Genomic DNA, 15921 nt, shown 5'->3' with positions numbered 1-15921 from the left:
GACTTTCTGACGGGCCGCCCCCAGGCCTACAGAGAGGAGGTGAGGGCCCTCAGAGTGTGGCGTCAGGAAAATAACCTCTCACTCAACGTCAACAAAACAAAGGAGATGATCGTGGATTTCAGGAAACAGCAGAGGGAGCACCCCCCCATCCACATCGACGGGACAGTAGTGGAGAAGGCGCAAAGTTTTAAGTTTCTCGGCATACATATCAGACAAACTGAAATGGTCCACCCACACAGATAGCATGGTGAAGAAGGCGCAACAGCGCCTCTTCAACCTCAGGAGGCTGAAGAAATTTGGCTTGTCACCTATAACACTCACAAACTTTAACAGATGCACAATCGAGAGCATCTTATGGGGCTGTGTCACCGCCTGGTACGGCAACTGCACCGCCCTCAACCAATAATTAAATTACCAATTCAATATTATCCCAACCCAACAATTCCATAAATTAAAATGAAATTCCTTCAGGCTGATGTCACTGTTCAGACAAACTAGCTATACTGGAAATGTAGAATACAGGTAGAAATGATTTAAAACAAATCCTGTAGTCAATTTTTTAGAAGTGCATTAATTCCATCAACTGTGAAATGTTCAATTCCAATTTAGTTCCAGTTCAAACAGACCAAACTAAATGTAATTGTAATTGAACCAAACTCTGTGAGTAGTTGATCTTGAATGAGATCTTGAATGAGGTTCAAGATCACTTCATAGATTGACGAGGAACCCAGATCTTATCAAGGAGTTCATCTGTGAATATGAAAACAAAACTATGTTCTAGCTCCACATATTATTAAATCAATCCCTCAGTAGACTACTGTTACCGTGTCTATCCAGGACTCCCAGCATTCCACTTGACAGACGACTGGAATAAAGGACAGAAAAACATTCCAGCAGAGAAGAGTGTGGTTTTATCCTGCAGTAATCCGTCTACCTGGCTTGTACCGTGAGAATCTGGTTAGTGGGTGATGACAAAACACGGCTTGGAAGGATTCCTCCCTCCACAGGCTGGCAGAGTTGCAGGCACTTCATCCTAATGTAAAAGTGTGTGGATGTAGGTGTACGTGTGTGCGTGCCAGTCTGCGTGTCTGCCAGGTGGACGGCTTCCCAATCCTGCTCTTTGGGCTCATAAGCATCAACACACTGACAGCTATCAGTGTCATTCGTTACAACAAGGGATGCCAGCCTAGCCATGGTATGTGGTCTATGCTGTGACCCTGCCAGGGTTGCAGGCCAAGGGGGTGTGGTCCAGGTTCTCATGGCAGTGCACCTTGGGGCAATGTCAGCCACTCTAAACCCCATTATCTGCTGCTCCAGGTCAAGGCCTTAAGCTGTTCAGTGATCCCGGACTGCCGGTGGGCAGGTTGGCTTGGTGGCACAGATCAAATGGGACTATTTTATTAGAGAGAATCAGATTATAATCTCAGTTGTAGTCATTGTTTTTTGTGAAATCAGGATAGTTGCAGGATTGGGTACATACGACACACTGGTAAATGCTGTTGGATTCAAAGTACTAAGCCAATTTGGGTCTACTGATGGCCTGCTCTTTTAGCTATACACTGCTTTGATTTCATTTACATTTTTAGTCCAATGCAGAGTTATATCTTCTCATCTTCAGAAGGTATTGGTTAGGTCAGTGTTTGTGGCTATTCATGTGTAGTGTGTATTATACCAACTCCTCCCCTAGGTGTCTGATCCTGTGTTCAGCCTTCCTGATGGTCTGGTCTCCCTACAAGTTCATCTCAATGTGGCCTCCTCTCCACAACATCCTGGCCAGACTGTTCGCTAAGTCAGCCAGCTTCTACAACCCCTTCATCTAGCTGGGCATGAGCTCCAAGTTCAGACACAACCTCAGGGCACCGCTCTCTCTGTGTGTCTGGCCGCTCTCTTTGTGTGTCTGGCTGCTTTCTTTTTGTGTCTGTCCACTCTCTCTGTGTGTCTGTTTGCTCTCTGTGTGTCTGTTCGCTCTCTGTGTGTCTGTTCTCTCTTTGTGTCTGTTCTCTCGCTTTCTCTCTCTGTCTGTTCTCTCTCTCTCTCTCTCTGTGTCTGTTTCTCTCTCTCTGTGTGTGTCTGTTTCTCTCTCTCTGTGTGTGTCTGTTTCTCTCTCTCTGTGTGTGTCTGTTCTCTCTCTCTCTCTCTCTCTGTGTCTGCTCTCTCTCTCTCTCTGGGTGTCTGTTTTCTCTCTCTCTCTCTGGGTGTCTGTTCTCTCTCTCTCTCTGTGTGTCTGCTCTCTCTCTCTCAATTTTCAATTAAATTTGCTTTATTGGCATGACGTAACAATGTACATATTGCCAACGCTTATTTTGGATATTTAAATGTAAAAATATATATATATATATATTTTTTTTGTTTGTTTAAAAAAATGAGAATCAAAATTGTCAACGGGACAATTGTAACAACAATAACCAAGGGTCAAAATAACCATACATCCAACAATAACAATAATCATACAGTAGAGTACATGTGCAGGTTGATTGGTCTGTCAGACACTGTCCCTCATCTTATGGCAGGCAGCAATGTAGTGCGCTGCCAACCCACAGCTCTCTGCGTCCTCCCCCAACAGGACGGGTAGCCTACTCTCATCAGAGAGGTCTTTGAAACCTTGAATAAGGGTTTCAAATTTGGGGAAATGACACTAATTGTTTTATATTTTTTACATTTTGTCAGGAAATGCAGCTCCGTCTCAGGTTTTGCTGTTGTGCAGTGGTTGAACAGCCTTTCCTCTACAGGGAGCCAGGTTTTCCTGTGTCTACCCTTCTCAATGTCAAGGCTGTGCTCACTGAGCCTGTACTTTGTCAAGGTTTTTCCAAGGTTTTGATCAGTAACCATGGTCAAATATTTAGCCACAGTGTACTGTCGATTTAGGGCCAGATAGCACTGCATTTTGCTTTGTGCTTGTGTTTCCCAATAAGCAATGTAGTTTTGTTTTGACTGTGTTGTAATTTGGTTTATTCTGATTGATTGGATGTTCTGGTCCTGAGGCTTCAGTGTGTTAGTAGAACAAGTTTGTGAACTCAGCCCCAGGACCAGCTGGATGAGGGGACTCTTTTCTTTGCTCAACTCTTGGCATTGCAGGGCTTGGTAATGATATGAGAGGGGGTCACTGTATTTTAGATGTTTCCAAAACTTAATTGCTATTTTTTGAGTTTTTATTATTAGTGGATATTGGCCTAATTCTGCCCTGCATGCATTGTTTGTAGCTTTCCTCTGGACATGTAGGAGAATCTTACAGAACTCTGCATGCAGGGTTTCAATGGGTTGTTTGTCCCATTTGATGAAATCTTGTTTTTTAAGTGGACCCCACACCTCACTACCATTAAGTGCAATTGGTTCAATGACATATTCAATTAGTTTTAGACAAATTTCAATAGGTATTTCAATCTGAATTTGCTTTTTAATGGTGTAGAATGCCCTGTGTGCTTTCTCTCTCAGTTCATTCACTGCCTCATTAAAGTGTCCAGTTGAGCTTATTTTTAAACTTAAGTAATTGTAGTGTGTGCAATACTCTATATATTTTGTACCAATTGAGAACTTTGGTCTAATTCCCTGAGATCTGGATCTTCTCTGGAAAATCATTATTTTAGCCTTTTTGGGGTTTACTGCCAGGGCCCAGGTCTGGCAGTACTGCTCTAGCAGGTCCAGGCTCTGCTGTAGGCCAAGTGCTGTGGGTGACAGCAGGCATAGGTCATCTGCGAAGAGTAGGCATTTAACTTCTGAATTGTGGAAACTAACACCAAGGGCTGGGGATTTTTCTAGAATAGTAGCCAATTCGTTGATGTAAATATTGAAGAGTGCAGGGCTCAGATTGCAACCCTGACGAAGGCCCCGCCCCTGGTTAAAGAATTCTGTTATTTTCTTGCCAATTTTAATGCTGCACGTATTTCCAGTATACATTGATTTAATTATGTCATATGTTTTACCTCCTACACCAATTTCAATAACTTCGTAGAACAGTCCTGTATGCCAAATAGAATCAAATTATTTTTGGAAATCGATTAAGCAAGCGTATATTTTGGTATTATTTTGGTGGACATGTTTATCCATCAGGGTGTGTAGGGTGTAAATATGATCAGTTGTGTGATGTTTTGGTATAAATCCAATTTGGCTTTTACTCAAGACATTGTGCTTATTAATTAAGGAAGTTTAGAACTCTACATTTATAATACTACAGAAAACCTTCCCCAGGTTACTGTTCACACAAATGCCTCTGTTAGGGTAAAATTTGTCTCCATTCTTAAAGATTGGGGTTATGAGTCCTTGATTCCAGATGTCAGGGAAATAACCTACACTCAGGATCAAATTAAACAGTTTTAATATAGCCAATTGAAATTTTGCACTAGTGAGTTTGAGCATCTCATTTAGGATGCCATCAGGTCCGCATGCTTTTTTAAATTTGAGGGCCTGAAGTTTCTTATAGAGCTCCTGGTCAGTAATTGGGGAGTCCAATGGATTTTGATTGTCCTTTATAGCTTTTTCTAATCCATTCAACTTCTCATGAATTTGGCGTTGTTCTGCATTTGTGTCATTTTGAACGGTGTTGTAGAGTGTTTTAAAATGGGTTGTCCATATGTCACCATTTTGTATCGCTAATTCCTCTTGTTTAGATTTTTTTTTTTTTTCAATTTTCCTAGAATTTGTTTGTGTTTATGGACTCTCTCTCTGTCTGTTCTCTCTCTCTCTCTCTCTCTCTCTCTCTGTTCTCTATCTCTCTGTGTCTGTTCTCTCTCTCTCTGTGTGTGTCTGTTCTCTCTCTCTCTCTCTCTCTGTGTCTGCTCTCTCTCTCTGTGTCTGCTCTCTCTCTCTGTGTCTGTTCTCTGTCTGATCTCTCTGTCTGTTCTCTCTCTCTGTGCGTCTGATCTCCTCTCTCTCTGTGTGTGTGTCTGTTTCTCGCTCTCTTTATGTCTGTCTTTCTCTCTTTGTGTATGTATGTCTCTCTCTCTCTGTCTCTCTCTGTCTCTCTCTGTCTCTTTCAATTCAATTCAAGGGGCTTTATTGGCATGGGAAACGTGTTAACATTGCCAAAGCAAGTGAGGTAGATAATATACAAAAGTGAAATAAGCAATAAAAATTAACAGTAAACATTACACATACAGAAGTTTCAAAACAATAAAGACATTACAAATGTCATTATGTATATATACAGTGTTGTACAAATGGCTAAAGTACAGAAGGGAAAATAAATAAGCATAAATATGGGTTGTATTTACAATGGTTTGTTCTTCACTGGTTGCCCTTTTCTTGTGGCAACAGGTCACAAATCTTGCTGCTGTGATGGCACACTGTGGAATTTCACCCAGTAGATATGGGAGTTTATCAAAATTGGGTTTGTTTTCGAATTCTTTGTGGATCTGTGTAATCTGAGGGAAATATGTGTCTCTAATATGGTCATACATTGGGAAGGAGGTTAGGAAGTGCAGCTCAGTTTCCACCTCATTTTGTGGGCAGTGTGCACATAGGTGGCTTTTCTCAATAGCAAGGCTATGCTCACTGAGTCTGTACATAGTCAAAGCTTTCCTTAAGTTTGGGTCAGTCACAGTGGTCAGGTATTCTGCCACTGTGTATGTACTCTCTGTTTAGGGCCAAATAGCATTCTAGTTTGCTCTGTTTTTTTGTTAATTCTTTCCAATTTGTCAAGTAGTTATCTTTTTCTCATGATTTGCTTGGGTCTAATTGTGCTGCTGTCCTGGGGCTCTGTGGGGTGTGTTTGTGTTTATGAACAGAGCCCCAGGACCAGCTTGCTTAGGGGACTCTTCTCCAGGTTCATCTCTCTGTAGGTGATGGCTTTGTTATGGAAGGTTTGGGAATCGCTTCCTTTTAGGTGGTTGTAGAATTTAACGGCTCTTTTCTGGATTTTGATAATTTGTGGGTATCGGCCTAATTCTGCTCTGCATGCATTATTTGGTGTTCTACGTTGTACACTGAGAATATTTTTGCAGAATTCTGCATGCAGAGTCTCAATTTGGTGTTTGTCCCATTTTGTGAAATCTTGGTTGCTGAGCGGACCCCAGACCTCACAACCATAAAGGGCAATGGGTTCTATGACTGATTCAAGTATTTTTAGCCAGATCCTAATTGGTATGTTGAATTTTATGTTCCTTTTGATGGCATAGAATGCCCTTCTTGCCTCTCAGATCGTTCACAGCTTTGTGGAAGTTACCTGTGGTGCTGATGTTTAGGCCAAAGTATGTATCGTTTTTTGTGTGCTCTAGGGCAATGGTGTCTAGATGGAATTTGTATTTGTGGTCCTGGCGACTGGACCTTTTTTGGAACACCATTATTTTGGTCTTACTGAGATTTACTGTCAGGGCCCAGGTCTGGCAGAATCTGTGCAGAATATCTAGGTGCTGCTGTAGGCCCTCCTTGGTTGGTGACAGAAGCACCAGATCATCAGCAAACAGTAGACATTTGACTTCAGATTCTAGTAGGGTGAGGCTGGGTGCTGCAGACTTTTCTAGTGCCCGCGCCAATTCGTTGATATATATGTTGAAGAGGATGGGGCTTAAGCTGCATCCCTGTCTCACCCCACGGCCCTGTGGGAAGAAATGTGTGTGTTTTTTGTGTACATGGATTTTATAATGTCGTATGTTTTACCCCCAACACCACTTTCCATCAATTTGTATAGCAGACCCTCATGCCAAATTGAGTCGAAGGCTTTTTTGAAATAAACAAAGCATGAGAAGACTATGCCTTTGTTTTGGTTTGTTTGGTTGTCAATTAGGGTGTGCAGGGTGAATACATGGTCTGTTGTACGGTAATTTGGTAATAAGCCAATTTGACATTTGCTCAGTACATTGTTTTCATTGAGGAAATGTACGAGTCTGCTGTTAATGATATTGCAGAGGATTTTCCCAAGGTTGCTGTTGACGCATATCCCACAGTAGTTATTGGGGTCAAATTTGTCTCTACTTTTGTGGATTGGGGTGATCAGTCCTTGGTTCCAAATATTGGGGAAGATGCCAGAGCTAAGGATGATGCTAAAGAGTTTTAGTATAGCCAATTGGAATTTGTTGTCTGTATATTTGATCATTTCATTAAGGATACCATCAACACCACATGCCTTTTTGGGTTGGAGGGTTTTTATTTTGTCCTGTAGCTCATTCAAGGTAATTGGAGAATCCAGTGGGTTCTGGTAGTCTTTAGTTGTTGATTCTAAGATTTGTATTTGATCCTGTATATGTTTTTGCTCTTTGTTCTTTGTTAAGATTGGAGAAGTGGTTTACCCATCTTTCTCTCTCTGTCTGTCTCTCTGTGTCTGTTCTCTCTCTCTGTGTCTGTTCTCTCTCTCTTTGTGTCTCTCTCTCTCTTTGTGTCTGTCTCTCTCTCTCTTTGTGTCTGTCTCTCTCTCTCTTTGTGTCTGTCTGTCTTTCTCTCTGTGTCTGTTCTCTCTGTGTCTCTGTCTGTCTTTCTCTCTCTCTCTCTGTGTCTGTTCTCTCTATCTGTGTCTGTCTGTCTCTCTGTGTACCTCTGTGTGTGTGTGTGTGTGTGTGTCTCTCTCTGTCTGCTCTCTCTCTCTCATCCTACTTACTGAGCTACAGTGGAGCTCAGCTTTACTGTTAACAATTCACCTCCCCAGCTCTCTGATGGCCCATACACATGTATTTTTTACTCAGAGTACAGCAACCCCCTGGACCAAAGAAAAACTTAAATCAAGAGCGGACCTTGGTTTCGGCCTCACCTAAATTGTTTGGAATCACTGATATTGAATTGCAGGATTTACAGTATGTGGCGGCACTATCTATTTAGAGTCTGAATGAAATCATATCTGTTGTCTAAATAGTATATAATGCTAAATATCCATTGTTTAGTTGGAATGGAATGTTTGTTTCCTGTATATTTGACTGTGATATGTGGTTGTCTCACCTAGCTGTCTTAAGATGAATGCACTAACTAATTCTCTCTGGATAGGAGCATCAGCTAAATGACTAAAATGTCAAATGTAGTTCTTTGTTACGTTTGACTGTGTAAAACCAAGCAGTATTACTCATTTCTCTGAGTGAGGCAGATGTTTTGTCTCTCTGAAATGAAACCATTTAGTGATAGATATATTTGTTTAAAATCTATCATTGAACAACCCCATGCCATGATTAGATTGTGGTTTTCTTCACTATCTCGTTCTACATTTCTTTCAACAATAAAAGCAAATTTACCAACAATTCTGAAAATTGATAAATAGCGTTTTGGAATAAAACCTCACATAGACATAGGTAACATAACTAAATGACTGTGAAAGTCTAACTGCAATAAATTTAAATGAAAGTTGTAAAGTCATGGTAAGTAGGATTACTGTTATTCTGTGGAGTGTACTGTACTGTGGGACATAAGCAAACAAGAAAACGCACATCCAGAGGCGATGCTCCTAGTGGCAGGGGATTTTAACGCAGGAAAACCATAACTCTATTTAATTTTTTTATTGAACCTTTATTTAACTAGACAAGTCAGTTAAGAACAAATTCTTATTTACAATGACGGCCTACCAAAAGGCAAAAGGCCTCCTGTGGGGACGGGGGCTGGGATTAAAATAAAAAAGTCATTAAAATATAGGACAAAACACACATCACAACAAGAGAGACAACACAACACTACATAAAGAGAGACCTAAGACAACATCATAGCATGGCAGCAGCACATGACAACAGCATGGTAGCAACACAACATGACAACAACATGGTAGCAGCACAGCATGGTAGCAGCACAAAACATGGTACAAACATTATTGGGCACAGACAACAGCACAAAGATAAAGAAGGTAGAGACAACAATACATTGCGCAAAGCAGCCGGAACTGTCAGTAAGAGTGTTCATGATTGAGTCTTTGAATGAAGAGATTGAGATAAAACTGTCCAGTTTGAGTGTTTGTTGTAGCTCGTTCTAGTCGCTAGCTGCAGCAAACTGAAAAGACAAGCGACCCAGTGATGAGTGTGCTCTGGTAACCTTTAACAGAATGTGACTGGCAGAACGGGTGTTGTATGTGGAGGATAAGGGCTGCGGCAGATATCTCAGATAGGGGGGAGTGAGGCCTAAGAGGGTTTTATATATAAGCATCAGCCAGTGGGTCTTGCAACGGGTGAACAGGGATGACCAGTTTACAGACGAGTATAGAGTGCAGTGATGTGTGGCAAATCTGATGACCGAATGGTAAAGAACATCTAGCTGTTCGAGAGCACCCTTACCTGCTGATCTATAAATTATGTCTTCGTAATCTAGCATGGGTAGGATGGTCATCTGAATAAGGGTTAGTTTGGCAGCTGGGCTGAAAGAGGAGCGTATCCTCCTGAAACCTGCTACTAAGCTATAGGGAATTGTTTTAAGAAGATCATACCAAGAATCACTTAGCTATTTGATCTTGAATTTTAAAACCCTTTGATTTGGGTCTAGTGTAGTTCTCTGTAGCTCAGCAGATTGTCACCAAAAATATAAAAAAGAAGTTGATTCTGAAGTGTCTCTGCTACAGTATATCTGAGAGATTTAAGAAAGATCAGGAAACGTGTTATTAATTCTGTATTTAACCCCATATTTTTGGCATTCAACAGTCTCCATATATACTTCCACTAATTTTTTCAACTGGTACCAGGGGACCTTCAAGTCTTGTACATGTTCGTGAGAGTCTCACCTTTGTACAGAGGGGTTATATTAGTGTGTAGCCAAAACGGTTTGGACGCTACAGACGATTTTGTGAGAAGACCGATTTTCGGGATGTCTCATGGTCTGACAAACATCGCTGTAGTTCTGCCACCTTTCACCGCAGATGATAAAGTGTGACTTAGACGGATGCGGTGGATTGAGACGAATCCAATGCAAAAACAAAATCAGATATCTCTAGTTTAAACTGACAGATTTTTATGGGGATTTTGTTGTTATGCTAAATAGATTTCCGCGGGGGCGTGGACATCGACCTTAAGCGGTTTGATAAGTGCATCGATCATGTCTTCCTCATTGTGACGTAAATACATATCCCAACCAGAAGCCATGGATTAAAGGCAACATCCATACTGAGCTAAAGGCTATAGCTGCCGCTTTCAAGGAGTGGGACACTAATCGTCCCTGTGCCCAAGAACGCTAAGTAACCTGCCTAAATGACTATCGCCCCGTAGCAGTCACATCTGTAGCCATGAAATGCTTTGAAAGGCTGGTCATGGCTCACATCAACACCATCATCCCAGACACCCTGGACCCTCTCCAATTTGCATATCGCCCTAACAGATCTACAGATGATGCAATCTATATTTTACTCCACACTGCCCTCTCCCACCTGGATAAGAGGAACATCATTATGAGAACGTAAACTCTGTAAACTCTCCTTCCAGACTCACATTAAGCATCTCCAATCCAAAATTAAATCTAGAATCGGCTTCCTATATCGCAACAAAGAATATTTCACTCATGCTGCCAAACATACCCTCGTAAAACTGACCATCCTACCGCTCTTCGACTTTGGTGATGTCATCTATAAAATAGCCTCCAACACTCTACTCAACAAACTGGATGCAGTCTATCACAGTGCCATCCGTTTTGTCACCAAAGCCCCATACACTACCCACCATTGCGACCTGTACGCTCTCATTGGTTGGCCCTCGCTTCATACTCATCGCCAAACCCACTGGCTACAGGTTATCTACAAGTCTCTGCTAGGTAAAGCCCCGCCTTATCTCAGCTCACTGGTCACCATAGCAGCACCCACTCGTAGCACGCGCTCCAGCAGGTATATCTCACTGGTCACCCCCAAAGCCAATTCCTCCTTTGGTCGTCTTTCCTTCCAGTTCTCTGCTGCCAATGACTGGAACGAACTGCAAAACTCTCTGAAGCTGGAAACACTTATCTCCCTCACTAGCTTTAAGCACCAGCTGTCAGAGCAGCTCACAGATTACTGCACCTGTACATAGCCTATCTATAATTTAGCCCAAACAACTACCTCATCCCCTACTGTATTTATTTTGCTCCTTTGCACCCCATTATTTATATTTCTACCTTGCACATTCTTCCACTGCAAATCTACCATTCCAGTGTTTTACTTGCTATATTGTATTTACCTCGCCACCATGGACTTTTTTTTGCCTTTACCTCCCTTATCTCACCTCATTTGCTCACATTGTATATAGACTTATTTTTCTACTGTATTATTGACTGTATGTTTTGTTTATTCATGTGTAACTCTGTGTTGTATGTGTCGAATTGCTATGCTTTATCTTGGCCAGGTCGCAGTTGCAAATGAGAACTTGTTCTCAACTAGCCTACCTAGTTAAATAAAGGTTTAAAAAATTGTTCACTGTCTACAGCTCAGTGTTCAACACCATAGTCCCTCCAAGCTCATCACTAAGCTCAGGACCCTGGGACTGAACACTTCCCTTTGCAACTGGATCCTGGACTTCCTGACGGGCCACCCCCAGGTGGTAAGTGTAGGCAACAACACATTTGTCACGCTGATCCTCAACACTGGGGCCCCTCAGGGGTGCGTGATTAGTACCCTCCTGTGCTCCTTGTTCACCCACGACTTCAACACCCTCATTACGATTGCTGATGACACGACTGTGGTATGCTTGATTACCAACGACGATGAGACAGGCTATAGCAAGGAGGTCAGTGACCTGGTAGGGTTTTGCTCAACATCAGCAAAACAAAGGAGCTGATCGTGGACTACAGGAAACGGAGGGCCGAGCAGGTCCCCATCCACATCAATGGGGCTGTAGTAGAGCGGGTCGAGAGCTTCAAGTTCCTTGGTGTCCACATCACTAAGGAATTAACATGGTCCACACACCAACACAGTCATGAAGAAGGTACGACAACACCCCTGCCCCCTCAGAAAAGGAAGTAGAAAAGATTTGGCATGGGCCTTCAGATCCTCAAAAGTTCTACAGCTGCACCATTGAAAGCATCTTGACTGGCTGCATCACTGCTTGGCAACTGCTTGGGATTTGACCGCAAGATGCTACAGAGTATTGCTACAGAGTAATGCGTATGACCCATTACATCACTGGGGCTGAGCTACCTGCCATCCAGGACCTCTAAACATGGCGGTGTCAGAGGAAGGCCCTAAAAATGTACTCCAGCCACACAAGTCATAGACTATTCTCTCTGCTACTGCACGGCAAGCAGTACCGAGGTCTGGAACCAACAGGCTCCAGTACAGCTTCTACCCCCAAGCCAAAAGATTGCTAAATAGTGAATCAAATAGCTACCTGGACTACCTGCAATGACCCCCCTTTGCACTAACTCTTTTGACTCATCACATATGCTGCTGCTACTGTTTATTATCTATCCTGTTGCCTAGTCACTTTACCCCTACTGTATATGAACATATCTACCTCAATTACCTCGTACCCCTGCACATCTACTTGGTACTGGTACCCCGTGTATATAGACAAGTTATCGTTACTCATTGTGTACTTATTCCTGGTGTTATTATCTTTCTATTATTTTTCTAGTTTTCTCTCTGCATTGTTGGGAAGGGCCTGTAAGTAAGCATGTCACTGTTAGTCTACACCTCTTGTTTACCATAAATATGCGACAAATAAAATTTGATTTGATTTGATCGTAGGCCTAGTCATGTTGCTGTGTGTGGAGAACCTATTCTTGCACTGGTTACTAAAACCACAATCAATCACAACAATCCTCACATGCAATATAGTTCTAGTAAAATATGATTACCTAGTGAACAGTCTTCTACTGTATATTTAAATGTGTTTAATTGCTTATAGATTAAGTAATCTGACCTATAACGCAACAACAAGCTTCCCTGGAATAATAGCATCAACATCTCACTTTATTTGACTCATATTTAATTCCAAGTTTGAGGCCACCTTATTGTCCTGGCTTATTAGTTCAGATGTCCCCTCTTTTCAGTCTGAACACAGGTCTCTAGTAGACCCCTCCTCCTCTGATGTCACTGCAGGGAGATGCCTGGGGAATCTGAGGACATTATTTAAGGAGCTCAGATGTGATCCCAGTAATACTACAAACTTCCAAGGAATACCACCTTTTTCCTTCCCCCTGCAAGAATTTGGAATCTTAGATCTCAAGAACACCGTATTCTACAAAATATCTGTAAGGTGGAATTTATCTCCTTTTTGGGGGATAAACGCACTTGTGCCACATCATCTACAGTGCCTTCAGAAAGTATTCACACCCCTTGACTTATTCCACATTTTGTTGTGTTACAGCCTGAATTCAAAATTAATTAAATATTTTAAAAGATCTCACCCATCTACACACAATACCCCATAATGACAAAGTGAAAACATGTTTTTGTACATTTTTGCAAATGTATTGAAAAATAAATACAGAAATATCTCATTTACATAAGTATTCACACCCCTGAGTCAATACTTTGTAGAAGCACATTTGGCAGTGATTACAGCTGTGCGTCTTTCTGGGTAAGTGTCAAATTGCTTTCCACACCTATATTGTGCAACATTTTCCCATTATTATTTTTTAAATTCTTCAAGCTCTGTCAAATTGGTTGTTGATAATTGCTAGACAACCATTTTCAGGTCTTGCCGTAGATTTAAATTAAAACTGTAACGCGCCACTCAGGGACATTCACTGTCTTCTTGGTAACCAACTCAGTGTAGATTGACCTTGTGTTTCAATGTATTGTCCTGCTGAAAGGTGAATTCATCTCCCAGCGTCAGGTGCAAGCAGACAAACAGGTTTTCCTCTAGGATTTTGTCTGTGCTTAGCTTTACACCAGACACTCTCTGTTTTACTTGGATGAAAGCAATTCCTCAAAGCAAAAGGTGATGTTTATTATTTCTCTTCAAAATGTAATTAACGTAGAGGTTTGACTGAGGGTCATTTTTCTTCAGAGTTGTTCTTAATTATTAACTGGGTAGTTCGAGCCCTGAATGCTGATTGGCTGATGTATACCACGGGTATGACAAAACATTTATTTCTACTGCTAATTACATTAGTAACCCATTTATAATAGCAATAAGGCATCTCTGGGTTTGTGGTAAATGGCTAATATACCACGGCTAAGGGCTGTCTCCAGGCACTCTGCATTGTGTCATGCTTAAAAACAGTTCTTAGCCGTAGTATATTGGCCATAAACCACAAACCCCCGAGGTGCCTTATTGATTAATTATAGCCTGCAGGATTTGGTAGCGAGTTGTGGAGACTGAAGATTTGTGGAGACTGAAGAAGGGAAAGACATACAAAACTAAGAGTAATAGGCTACATTCTAGAAAACACCAGGAGCTCAGACAGTATTCCCTATTTATTCTCTCTCTCTCTTTGGAGGGTGTCTGTGTTCGGTTCTGGGGTTTTACGTAGCTGTGTCCAGCGTGTGTGGAGCAGCCGTGCACCGGTGAGGCTGGAGGAGTTCGATAGCAGTGCAAAGACTAAGAGGCTGTGTAGGCCCGGAGAGGGATAATGTTTGGCACTGCTATAGAGTTTCACCTCTTCAACCTCAACATAAGGCACCTCGGGTGCCATGATGGTGCCACCATGCTTCACCGTAGGGATGGTGCTAGGTTTCCTCCAGACGTGACTCTTGACATTAAGGCCAAATAGTTCAATCTTAGTCTCATCAGACCAGAGAATCTTGTTTCTCATGGTCTGAGAGTCCTTTAGGTGCCTTTTGGCAAACTCCAAGCCGGCTGTCATGTGCCTTTTACTGAGTAGTGGCTTCCGTCCAGCCATTCTACCATAAAGGCCTGATTGGTGAAGTGCCGCAGAGATGGTTGTCCTTCTGGAAGGTTCTCCCATCTCCACAGAGGAACTCTGGAGCTCTGTCAGAGTGACCATCGGGTTATTGGTCACCTCCCTGACCAAGGCCCTTCTCCCCCAATCAAAAGCATGATGGAGCACCTTGCCATAAGGCAAAAATGATAACTAAGTGGCTCGGGGAACAAAACATCGATATTTTGGGTCCATGGCAAGGAAACTCCCCAGACCTTAATCCCATTGAGAACTTGTGGTCAATCCTCAAGAGGCGGGTGGACAAACAAAAACCCACAAATTCTGACAAACGCCAAGCATTGATTATGCAAGAATGGGCTGCCATCAGTCAGGATATGGCCCAGAAGTTAATTGACAGCATGCCAGGGTGGATTGCAAAGGTCTTGAAAAAGAAGGGTCAACACTGCAAATATTGACTCTTTGCATCAACTTCATGTAATTGTCAATAAAAGCCTTTGACACTTAAGAAATGCTTGTAATTATACTTCAGAATTCCATAGTAACATCTGACAAAAATATCTAAAGACACTGAAGCAGCAAACTTTGTGGAAATTAATATTTGTGTCATTCTCAAAACTTTTAGCCACGACTGTACAGTGCTCTTGTCTTTCCAGTGACACCCCTCGGACAGAATTCTTCCTGACTATGTACAGTGCTCTCGTCTTTCCAGTGACACCCCTCGGACAGAATTCTTCCTGACTATGTACAGTGCTCTCGTCTTTCCAGTGACACCCCTCGGACAGAATTCTTCCTGACTATGTACAGTGCTCGTCTTTCCAGTGCCACCCCTCGGACAGAATTCTTCCTGACTATGTACAGTGCTCTCGTCTTTCCAGTGCCACCCCTCGGACAGAATTCTTCCTGACTATGTACAGTGCTCTCGTCTTTCCAGTGACACCCCTCGGACAGAATTCTTCCTGACTATGTACAGTGCTCGTCTTTCCAGTGCCACCCCTCGGACAGAATTCTTCCTGACTAACTTCACTCAACCCAAAGATGTGATGTAAGCCATCAAAGAGATGGCGTGCCTGGGATGCTGCACTAACACAGGTCCTTTCTGCCTTGTATTGTTAGTACACACATAGTACCACATGATGGATGTGGATACTATACAACCAGTGTACAATAGTATTTCCCATTCAAAAAAGAAATGGATTCTAGAGGAATGAGAGGAATATGTGCATTCATTGGGGCAGGTAGTGTTCTCCTGGCATCCTCCAAACCCAGATTAGTAAGTCAGACTGCCAG

The sequence above is a fragment of the Salvelinus namaycush genome, chromosome 28, assembly GCF_016432855.1.
Source record: "Salvelinus namaycush isolate Seneca chromosome 28, SaNama_1.0, whole genome shotgun sequence".
In the NCBI taxonomy this organism is placed as follows: Eukaryota; Metazoa; Chordata; class Actinopteri; order Salmoniformes; family Salmonidae; genus Salvelinus; species Salvelinus namaycush.
This window is presented reverse-complemented; position numbering follows the sequence as displayed.